This window comes from Triticum dicoccoides, chromosome 5B (genome assembly GCF_002162155.2).
Source record: "Triticum dicoccoides isolate Atlit2015 ecotype Zavitan chromosome 5B, WEW_v2.0, whole genome shotgun sequence".
Classification (NCBI taxonomy): Eukaryota; Viridiplantae; Streptophyta; class Magnoliopsida; order Poales; family Poaceae; genus Triticum; species Triticum dicoccoides.
Window position 1 is genome coordinate 467,368,333 of NC_041389.1, and position 12,089 is coordinate 467,380,421.

Here is a 12,089-nt window from a genome sequence, read left to right on the forward strand (position 1 = left end):
ATCAACAGTTGGTTTCGTCTTCCAGTAGCTACTTGTGAAAAGTTTTGCCGGATTGTGGCCGATCAATAGTGGGGACGAGAAGATGGGAAAAAGAAAATTCGCTGGCGATCATGGGATTGGCTCTCGACACCTAAGTCCCTTGGGGGCATGGGTTTTCGTGACATGGGGTTGTTCAATCAGGCGATGCTTGGGAAGCATGGGTGGAGACTTCTTACTGCGCCTCTTTCTCTCTGTGCACGGGTTTTGAAGGGGAGGTATTTTCCAAATGGTGATTTCTGGAACGCTTCGGCTCCTCGTACAGCCTCAACGTCTTGGCGTGCGATTCTGCATGGTCGTGATCTTTTGAAAATGGGGATTCAGTGGGGTATTGGGGATGGAAGGAGTACTCACATTTTGACTGATCATTGGATCCCCTCGATCCCTCCTGCACTTCTCCGGCCTCTTCACCCCATACCTGCTTCAGCCAAAGTCCACTATTTGCTTGATGAGGAAAGTGGGACTTGGAATGAGGAGTCGGTGAGGGCCTTCTTCTCGGATGATGTGGCCAACAAAATCCTCCAAGTTCCAATCAGCAGCTTTGGCGGCTTTGTGGAAGGGGTTGTGGAAAGTCAAGGCTCCAAACAAAATGAAGATCGTGATGTGGCGATTTGCTCACAATTGCTTGCCTTCGGGTGAGCAAATGCTTCAACGCCAGGTTCCGACGCGGACCGACTGTTGTTTCTGCGGCCGGCAGGAAAGTGTTGAACATGCACTGCTGTTCTGTGCACATACTCGAGAAGTTTGGGATGATTTCAAAGGGTCCATGGGGATCAAGCTGTCTCGGTCTTCCTTTGCATCGCCGAAACAGTGGTTGTTTGATTTTCTCTCTCGCGGATCCGAACGTGATGCTACTATGCTGATTGTCATCTTTTGGCATATATGGGAGGCCCGTAACTCTACTAGGAATGAACCTGAAGCTCCTCACCCCCAACACACGGCTGCAAGGGCTAGTGCTTACTTGGAAATGATTTTCTAGCACCTATACAAGCCTGCCTCTGCAACTAGGCGTGGGACCCCTGCTTCCAGCTCTATGTGGTCTCCGCTACCGCTAGGTACGCTATTGGTTTCTTTGGACGCTGCTGTTTCATGGGAGCTGGGTAAATCTTGCGCTGGTGTGGTGGTTCAGGACCACTCCGGTCAATGCATTGCTGCTGCTTCTAAACCCTTGATGGTGTTACTGATCCTGAAGTGGCGGAGGCTTGGGCTCTTCGACGGGCGGCGAGGCTGGTTCGAGATGAGAACTACACTGAAGTGATCTTTCACTCGGACTGCCTCTCTGTAGTGCAAAGGCTGAATTCTTCATCCCGGGACCGCTCCTTTGTGGGATCAATTGTTGCTGATATTAAGATGCCAACTGGAGCTCTTTCGTGTGTGACTTTCAAGCATGTTCGTCGGCATCTCAATGTTTTAGCTAGATCTAGTTTGAACTCTTCAAGTCTTTGTATTTTTCATTCTGCTTCGGATTGTATCCGGGAGAATCTATGTAACTTGTTTGCTTAATCAATAAATGCCGACGTTCTCTCTCAAAAAAAAATGATCACACATCTGATCTATGCGTAGTTAGGAAATGCTTTATTATAGGGCTGTTGTTGGAGATGCTCTAAAATGCCCGATAATGGATATGGATGTCGTTTGGTAGATAGCGTTTGGCGCAGAAACACTTGATTTCGACAGGAAAGAACTTTTTACTATAACGAGGGAGACCCTATTACTGAATCAAAAGGAATGGTCCATCTTCCACCTTCAACTTGAGACGCTGGATTGGTGCAAAGCGACTGCAAGATATGATTATAGAACTTGTGCCTAATCTCTCGCCGTTGCTGAACCTAAATCTTGTTGTAGACAGGAGGGAAACGGCATGGCTCTGCCCCCTCCACATCGTCCAGAAACCCGGCCTGCCGGCAGAACTCGACGCTGTCCGTGATGGTCTCCTCCAGCGACCGGCAGCTCCACCCCAGCTTCCGGAGCTTGTCGGTCGTCATAGGAGCCGGGTGATCCATGTCGCTGATGCTTTCCCTGCAATTTTGCCAAGGTGAATTGAAGTCAGCCAGGGCTGGGGACGGGCTTCAGCATTCCAGCGAGGGAAAAAAAGAGAGGATAAAGAGGCCTGCGTACTTGCTAATGTGAGGGTAGCCAGGGTACATGCGCTTGAGCAAGTCCAGCAGGTCGCGGGCGGTGATGACATGTGGGGCGCAGATGTGCCTGCCGGTGTAAGACAATAAGTTTTGGGGAACCAGCACAACCCTCTAGGGGTGGCTTATCTCATTATATATAATGGTTGTGTTACAATATGTACCATATACGTACATAGGTACAGAAGCTATACATAGTCTAACACCCTCCCTCAATCTTAGCCACTTTCTAAAGAACTGAGAAGGGTAAGATTGCGCCTACAAGCCTCAAACTGTGGCAGCGGTAAAGGCTTAGTGAAGATGTCTGCAAGTTGATCCTTAGATGAGATAAACTTGATCTGGAGTTGCTTCTGTGATACACGTTCCCGTACAAAGTGATAGTCAACTTCAATGTGTTTCATTCAGGCATGAAATACTGGATTTGCAGAAAGGTATGTAGCACCGATGTTATCACACCAAAGAATAGGAGGCTGTGGTTGAGACAAACCCAACTCCTGAAGCAAAGACTGCACCCAAATAATCTCTGCCGTAGCATTAGCCACAGCCTTGTACTCAGCTTCAGTACTGCTACGTGACACAGTAGCCTGTTTCCGAGCACTCCAGGCGATCAAATTAGAGCCAAAGAATACTGCATAACCCCCCGTGGATCGCCTGTCATCTGGGCTACCAGCCCAATCTGCATCAAAGAAGGCCGAAAGGACCCGAGAGGAAGTCGGCCGAATATGCATACCAAATGTCAGGGTGAACTGAACATAACGAAGAATGCGTTTAACAGCAGCCCAATGAGTATCTCTGGGAGCCTGAAGATACTGACAAACCCTGTTAACAGCATAAGAGATATCTGGTCTCGTGATCGTCAAGTACTGAAGTCCACCAACAATGCTCCTGTACTCTGGGGCATCCGCAGGAGACAAAAGCTCACCATCAACAGTTGTTATCTTGTCGGTAGACGACATGGGTGTGGTGGTCGGTTTGCACTTCAGCATGCCAGCTCTCTGTAACAACTCCAAGGAGTACTTCTTCTGCGTAAGGACAAGACCAGTAGCACGAGAAGTGACCTCAACTCCAAGAAAGTAGTGAAGCTTCCCAAGATCTTTGACCGCAAAATCAGCACCAAGAGAGCAGACAAGAGCATCAGCAGCATACTGAGAAGAGCTCACAAGGATAATATCATCGACATATACCAAAAGATACATAGTGACTTCTGGCTTCTGTAGAAGAAATAACGAAGTGTCAGCAGTAGACGGCACAAACCCATGAGCATGAAGGGCAGAGGCAAGGCGGGCATGCCAGGCACGAGGAGCTTGCTTCAAACCATATAGTGCTTTGGAAAGACGACAGATATAGTCAGGACGATCAGGATCAGAGAAACCAGGCGGCTGTTTCATATAAACCTCTTCCTCCAAAAATCCATGTAGAAAAGCATTCTGCACATCAAGTTGACGAAGTGACCAACCACAAGAAACAACAATGGAGAGAAGAAGCCGAATAGCGGTAGGCTTGACGACAGGACTGAAGGTGTCCTCATAGTCAAGACCATGACGCTGCCGAAAACCGCGAGCAACAAGTCGCGCTTTGTAACGCTCAATAGATCCATCCGAATGCTTCTTCACTTTGAATACCCATTTTGAGTCAATAACATTTTCCCGTGGTGGTGGAGGAACGAGAGTCCATGTCTTGTTACGAAGAAGAGCATGAAACTCCTGCTCCATAGCCTCTCGCCAATGTGGAATGCGCAGGGCAGCCTGATATGAGCGAGGCTCAGAAGATGGATCCGCAACAGCAGCAGCCAAACAAGCAGCCAACCAAGCAACCGTACCATCCTTACGTTCCTTAGGTTTGAAAATGCCACTGCGACTGCGTGTATGTGGTCGGGACACAGGAACCACCGAGGTCGACGGAGCAGCCTGCAACGGGCTGGAGGACGGCGATGTTGACGAGTCAGCCGGTGACGAGGAGCCAGTCACGGTAGCCTCGGACTCAGTTGGCGAAGAAGGCCGACCCACCGGCGAAACCGGCAGAGCAGACGAAGCAGCTGGCGACTCCGGCATCACAGACCGGGCCGATGGCAAGCTCGGCATAGTGGGCCGTGGCGCGGCCGGTGTCGCGGGCCGATCCGCTGATGAAGGCGACGTGAGGACCCGAGCCGCGGGCGAAGACGGCGTGACGGGCCGAGCCGCAGGCGAAGACGGCGTGACGGGCCGAGCCGCGGGCGACTCGGCGGCCGCTGGCGAAATGGACCGAGCAGTGGAGATGCTCGGCGCGACGGGCTCGTCGGGTGACCATGCACATAGGGCGATCGACGTGCCCACCAGAAGACGACGATGATGATGGTGAATCCTCCAACAGCTCCAAACGAGCTCCACGTCCGGTTCCTGCACCATGGTTAGGTAACAGCAAAGGAGAGTATGCAACATCATCAAATTGGTCTGAAGCAACAGAGGATGAATGCAGGGATGGTGGTTCGACAGTGGACACAGGAAGGTTGGCAAAGGGAAAAACATGCTCATCAAGCACGACGTCCCGAGATATATAGACACGATTAGTGGGAACATGAAGACATTTGTAACCTTCATGAAGAGAGCTATAACCAAGAAAAACACACTTCTTAGAACGAAACTCAAGCTTGCGCTTGTTATATGGACGAAGATGCGGCCAGCAAGCACACCCAAATACCTTGAGAAAGGTATAATCAGGTTGTTCATTAAGGAGAACCTCAATGGGAGTCTTCATGTTTAAAACACGAGTAGGAGTACGGTTGATGAGAAAGCATGCAGTGGTGAAAGCATCACTCCAAAACCGAAACGGAACAGATGCATGGGCCAAAAGAGTAAGACCAGCTTCAACAATATGACGATGCTTACGTTCGACTGAACCATTCTGCTGATGTGTATGTGGACATGCTAAACGATGAGCTATCCCAAGCGACTGAAAGAAAGAGTTGAGGTTGCGATACTCGCCCCCCCCAGTCTGACCGGACATGAACAATTTTGTGCTTGAGAAGACGTTCAACATGTTTTTGAAACTGAACAAAAATATCAAACACATCAGATTTGCGTTTAATAAGGTAAAGCCAGGTAAAGCGACTATAAGCATCAACGAAACTGATATAGTAATTATGACCACTGACAGAAGTCTGAGCAGGACCCCATACATCTAAAAACACAAGTTCTAAAGGATGTTTCACCTCACGACTGGACTCCGAAAAAGGAAGTTGATGACTCTTCCCCTGCTGACAAGCATCACACACTGCTACATCTTTATGACTAGACAAACCAGGAAGCTCATGACGACGCAAAATATGACGGACAATAGGTGTGGCCGGGTGACCAAGACGAGCATGCCACTGTGACGGAGAGACCCGAACTCCACTGAAAACACGAGCGACACCAGGATGCTCCAGACGGTAGAGGCCCTGGCACAACCGCCCACTAAGAAGAATGTCCCTCGTGCCCCGATCCTTAATAAAAAGATCAAAAGGGTGAAATTCACAAAGCACATTATTATCACGTGTGAGTTTAGGAACTGAAAGAAGATTACGGGTCACAGATGGAACTCGAAGAACATTGCGAAGCTGAAGACTCCTATTGGCATGTCTAGTGAGAAGAGATGCTTGACCAATATGAGAGATGTGCATACCTGCTCCATTGGCGGTGTGGATCTTGTCGGAGCCATGATAGGGTTCACGAGTGTGAAGCTTCCCCATCTCGCTGGTTAGATGCTCTGTCGCCCCAGAGTCCATGTACTAGTGTGGATCGATGGAGTAGGACTGAGTGTGTCCCTGTTGCTTCTGCGGCGCGGGACGATCAGCCATGGCGACCTGACGGGCATTGTTGCGTGTATCTTTGCCGTCATTGCCAAGACCAAGGAAGCTTCGCTGGAAGCGCTTATGACACTTGGAGGCCCAGTGCCCATCGCGGCCACAAAGCTGACACACACGTGGACCGCCAGCCCCCGGTAAGGTCGCAGTAGGTGGGGGGGGCCGAGGCGGGCGACGGTGGCAGCCCCAAGGGAGACCGGGGTGATGAAGAAGAGCGGCCACCCTTGGTGGCGGCGTTGGCCGAGAGGGAGCCAGTGCCCCTGGTGCGGCGAGTCTCGACCCGTTGCTCAGTGAGAAGGAGCCGAGAGAAAACCTCGTGTGCCAGCATGGGTGTCGAGTTGCCCCGCTCGTTGATGATCTCGACTAAGGCATCATACTCCTCATCAAGACCATTGACAATAAACGAGTTGAACTCGGAGTCGGTGAGGGGCTGTCCAATGGAGGCCAATGTGTCGGCGAGGCCCTTGACCTTGTTGCAGAACTCAGTGGCAGTGGAGTCAAGCTTCTGACACTCTCCAAGCTGACGACGGAGTGCAGAGACACGAGCCTGGGACTGCGCTGCAAAGGTGCGCTCAAGGATGGTCCAGGCCTCATGAGACGTCTTCACGAAGACAACAAGGCTGGCAACTGCCGGCGAGAGCGACCCCTGGATGGAGGAGAGGTTCGCCTGGTCCTGCCCCGTCCAGACGCGATGGGCCGGATTGTAGACCGGACCGTGCACGCTGTCTACCAGCGCGGGTGGGCAGGGAAGCGATCCGTCGACGTAGCCTAGCAGGTAGTGACTCCCCAAGAGCGGGAGAACCTGCGCACGCCAGAAGATGTAGTTGTCGGCGGAGAGCTTGATGGTGATGAGATGACCGAAGTGAAACGGCGGCGGCGAAGACAATCCCATCGAGGAGGCTGCCTGGGGTGCAAACACCATGGAGGCAGCCGGAGGCACCGAAGCCGATGCGGGAGGAGGAGGGACCGCAGCCAGGGCGGGCGCCGCAAAGCTCGCGGCCGGTGCGGACGCTGCAAGGCCCGCGGCCGCGGCGGACGCCGCCAACCCCGCCAGCGGGGCAGTGTGATCCGCTTGCGGCAGGAGCGGCGGGACGACGCCTGCGGAGTCCGCAGCGGACAGCGGCGCCGCGGTGTGGACCACGAGGTCACGCCCAAGCGAGGGCGCCGGCGGCATGGAGAAGACGGAGCCGATGCTCCTTGTCCCGATCGGAGCCGGAACAGAGACGACATCGAGCGGGAGGTTGAGCAGAGCCGCAAGAGAGGCCGGGAGGAAGCCCGCAGCAGTGGAACCGGTGGTGGCGGCGCTCGACATGGCGGCGGCGCGATCGGTGGCGCGGCGGCGGCGGTGAAGGCGGCGGCGGCTGCGGCGGCGGTGCTAGTATTAGGGTTTAGAAGCGGAAGCGATCGTAACCTAGCGTGATACCATGTAAGACAATAAGTTTTGGGGAACCAGCACAACCCTCTAGGGGTGGCTTATCTCATTATATATAATGGTTGTGTTACAATATGTACCATATACGTACATAGGTACAGAAGCTATACATAGTCTAACAGCCGGCGGCCTCGGGCGCCTCGTAGAGAAGAAGCAGCGCGTCGGCGGTGTCGCGCACGTCGACTATGTGCCACAGCTTGTTCCTCATCCGGTCAGGGCCTCCAGCATGCACCGGCGCTCAAAGGATGATGATGAACAGAGGACAGGGCACACGGTGCATCATCAGGTTGTGAGCTCCAGGTGATGACTGAAACCACCTTTCAGGAAGTAGATGAGGAACTGGCTGCTCGCGTTCACCGTTGGCTGCAGCAGGGGACCGAACACCACCGCCGGGTTGAGGGTGACCACATCCAGGCCGGTCCGCCGCCCGTACTCGAGCGCCGCCTCTTCTGCGGTGATCTTGGAAACCGAATACCAGTCCTGCAGAGCCATGGCCAAGATAAAGAAATCACAAGTTTATTAATTGACTTCTCACAATAAGATTTGGGGCTTCCCTAGCAGCACCGGATTCGGTGGATAGCGGAAAGTATACCTCGTTGCTCCTGCAGAACTCTCTGTCTGACCAACAGCTTTCATCTTTGATCTTGTCGGTGGGCCAATCTTTCGGGTTGATATCGACGGCGACTATGGACGACACGACGACCAGCCGCCGAACCTTGGCGGCGGACGCAGCCTCCAGTACATTCCTGGTACCAGTAGCAGCAGGACCCAGAACTTCAACCTGTGTACGTGTATGTGGCATGAATACTTAGTCTAATCTTCAGTTGTAACGTAAACGATACATGCCATAAACAAGATCTGCGAGGCACCTCTGGATTAGTCACCTCCCCCTTAGGAACCGGGCTTGCGACATGGAAAACTCCCTGGCATCCCTCTATGGCAGCCGCCATCTGTTAGAGTTGTGTCGAATATTGTTGTACAAGGCAGGTTACAGTTGGACTTGGTTTTGGACTGTGTGTAGACAGGGTAGGAGTTGTGTCCTAATAGGGCACTTGTATCCTAGGCCTCTCATATATATCGGGGATAGACACACGATGTAACCTATGCCAACATAATAGCACGGGAACGCGGGGGGAGCCGGCGGCGTGTGCCGGCGCCCGGGCGGCCGGGGTGCGATATCGTAGCGGTGTCATGGGGAGGAGCGCCCGTAGTCATGCCCCAGGGATGTAGCCATATCGGTGAACCTCGTTAACAAATCTCGGTGTCGTGCCTCGTGTGATTGCTTGGTCCTCGGTAGATCAACGGAGCGCCTCGGATTTATTCTAACAAGTGGTATCAGAGCAAGGTTCGAAGAGGTTGCGGTTCTTTGATCTAGAGGAAGGAGTGCTGATGTTTTGATCAACGGTGTTTGCATGAGAAGTCGCCGACGCGGCGTATGCAGACGAGAGGGGATCGGGATACATCTGAACTCGAGAAGCAGCAACCAGAAGGCAGCAGCAGTCGTGCGGCAGGATCGGATCGTGGTGTCAAGCGAGCAATCGGAGCGAAGCAGCAGCGGCGCGTGCACGTGCAGCGGACGACCTAGCGTACGGCGGCGGCGGATCATAGTGTTTTCGATCGAATCTAAGACGAGCCAGGCCAGACGCAAGCGCTCGGCTCGAGAGGCCGGCGTAGCGTGGCAGGCCGCGCGGAAGCTAGGCGGGGCACTGGCCCAGGTAGAAGTTGGGCTGGCCAGCTTAAGGCGCACAACGCGCAGGAGCCGTGCAACAGTATGGTTGTGCGAGGCTGGGTTGATTTGGTGCGTACGGAGTCATGGATGCTACAGGAGGTTGCAGAGGTGTGAAGGCATGAGGTTTGTTTGATGAAAAAAAGGACATGTGCGTAGAGGCAAGAAGCAAATCAATCTAGCGAACAAGAATCACAAGGTGGCTGATACATTGAAAGAGGCGTTTGGATTAAGGCAATCTATCAAGAAGCATCCATGGTTGTGCAAAAGGTGGAGCAGCACGTGAGACCAAAGGAGATTCTAGTTTTCTTGGTTGGATTAGTACATTACAGGTGCTTGAATACGTTGCAGAAGCAAGCCTGTTTACATGGAAGGATTTTCGCGTAAGATGATTTGGGAGCCTGGAGCGCGTTGTGCGGGATCATGCATACACAGGGCGTCAAGCAAGGCACGGAGTGCGGGCGGACACGACGCAGGGTGTAGCATGGTTACAGTCGGATAATTTCGGCTGGGTCGGACTGGACTGTTTGACGGATCGACGGATATGTTGGTCAAAGCAGAAGACGGCGGTGATTTCAGCGAAGACGACATAGGAGCGTGATGCTGATGGTGGCCAACTTCTGGGGCGTGGAAACACGTGGTGCAGGCTTGAGGGCTTGTGCAGCTTCGACAAGACAATGACGCAGGGTTGATTCAAGGTTGTGTACACATGAGAGCTTGAAGTCGATAGGGCGTAGGGGTGGCTCGTACAACCACCATGGAGTCATGTTGAAGGTGGAGCTGGAGTCTGATGGAAGACTTCACTCTGAGCTGACGGAGGGGCTACGGCGTAAGAATTCGGAGAGTCGAAGCCTATTTCAGCGGGATAGCGAGAGACACGTGGATCAGACTGGGTACCAGTGGTCTGATGGAGACGTGATACTCGGCATCGGTCGGTGATGATCGGTGGTTCTCTGCAGTGGGGGTTGAGGCAGTATGGGCTAGCTACCCGGGAGACTCGACCAGGACAGCAGAGGCTCGACGCGGTGATAGCGGCGAGGCGTGCGGTAAGCATGGGACACAGCGACAGACCAAGGCACAGATGGTCAGACATGTGGTCAGACAAAGTGTGCAAGGGTGCTGAAGCAGTGTTGACGAGTACCAGATTCAAGTTGGTGACTGGGTCTATCGGTGCTAGTTGATGGACAGGAGTTGACCATGAAGAATCTGAGAAAGTGGCGGAAAGTCTGAAATTGTCAAAGGCTGAGAGAGTACATGGCCGTATATTCTGTGGTGTTCAGTGCACATGGCAAAGTGTGGATGACAAATACAGAAGGAGGCGGAGTGCTATAGCTGTGGGACATGCCAGAGACAATCCGGAAGAAGGGTGAGACAACTGCGAATTTGACTCAGGGTGACACAGGGCGACGGTGAAATTTCTTCAAGTTTCAGACAAGCAGTCAAGAAAGAGCGGTGACGTTGAGTTCAGGTAACTCTTATATGTGGCGTCCAATATGTGAGTTGTTCATTTTCACGTAGAAAAATAATCGGTGTGTGATGGCGTTGAACGGAAACTCTGGGAGTTGGGAGCAGAAAATAGAGTAATGAGAAGCTTAACTTTGCTCAAGTGTTGACTGTGAAGAAGACGAGAAGGGACTACAGTTGCAGGTGGAGTCACATGGAGTCTGGGAGTAGCAGCGGTGCTCATGACGTATCAAAAGTCCAATGTACATGGAGGTTCGACGCACAGACGAATTCAAGGTGGTGGAGAATATTCGTCAAGGTGGAGTTTGTTAGAGTTGTGTCGAATATTGTTGTACAAGGCAGGTTACAGTTGGACTTGGTTTTGGACTGTGTGTAGACAGGGTAGGAGTTGTGTCCTAATAGGGCACTTGTATCCTAGGCCTCTCATATATATCGGGGGTAGACACACGATGTAACCTATGCCAACATAATAGCACGGGCACGCGGGGGGAGCCGGCGGCGTGTGCCGGCGCCCGGGCGGCCGGGGTGCGATATTGTAGCGGTGTCATGGGGAGGAGCGCCCGTAGTCATGCCCCGGGATGTAGCCATATCAGTGAACCTCGTTAACAAATCTCGGTGTCGTGCCTCGTGTGATTGCTTGGTTCTCGGTAGATCGACGGAGCGCCTCGGATTTATTCTAACACCATCGCGTCGTAGTCGAGCAGATCGGCCTTGATAAGCTTGAGATTCTCAGATGCGTTCTCCAGCGACCTCAGATGGCCGGTCTTCTTCTCACCTGAAACATTATCAGCACTATTCATCAGTTTATAGTATGACTCTAACGGTCCACCGATATTTTGTGCAAACAGAGCCGAGACCGCCATGGCGGCGTCGCATGCACGGCACGGCACGGGCACAAAGGGGGTCAAGCAGGCAGGCACGTACCGAGGTCGCGGACGGTGCCGCGGACGGTGTAGCCGCGGGAGAGGAGGAGCTTCACGAGCCACGAGGCGATGAACCCGGCGGCGCCGGTGACGCACACCGTCTCCCCTTTCGCTCCCTCCATACGCCCGACCATCGCTGAAGCTGATAGGCTCCGCTCCACAGTCCACACACACACCCACCACAGCGCGCGAGCTCCACTCAGCGTCTGTGGTTGCTAGCGGCAGGGAGGATGCTCAACGATAGCTACCGGGTCAGGGAAGCAGCCTGCTACAAGTACAGGTTGGAGGGAAATTTGCTGGGCACACACACGTACGAATCAGCATTTGTTTTTATGCAACTTCGGGCGGCCCGTAGATCGGAATCTTGATCTGGAACTCACGTGGAGCTGTTTATGGTATCTGATACGCAAAGATTCAGCATGGAGCACGCCGATATATTGTATATATAGACTATTTGAAACTTGAGCATCCATGTGCAACTTGATCGCTTTGCGCTCAAATAGCGCACAGATCGACATGCTAGTAGTTATCGCGCCGGCACTATGTTAAGTAC

At 52.9% G+C, this 12,089-nt stretch overlaps 1 pseudogene; it reads right to left on the minus strand.

Moving 5' to 3' along the window:
- Window positions 1–1,682: 1,682 nt before the first annotated feature.
- LOC119305777 lies at window positions 1,683–11,784 on the minus strand (annotated as a pseudogene).
- Between the last annotated feature and the right edge of the window lie 305 nt (window positions 11,785–12,089).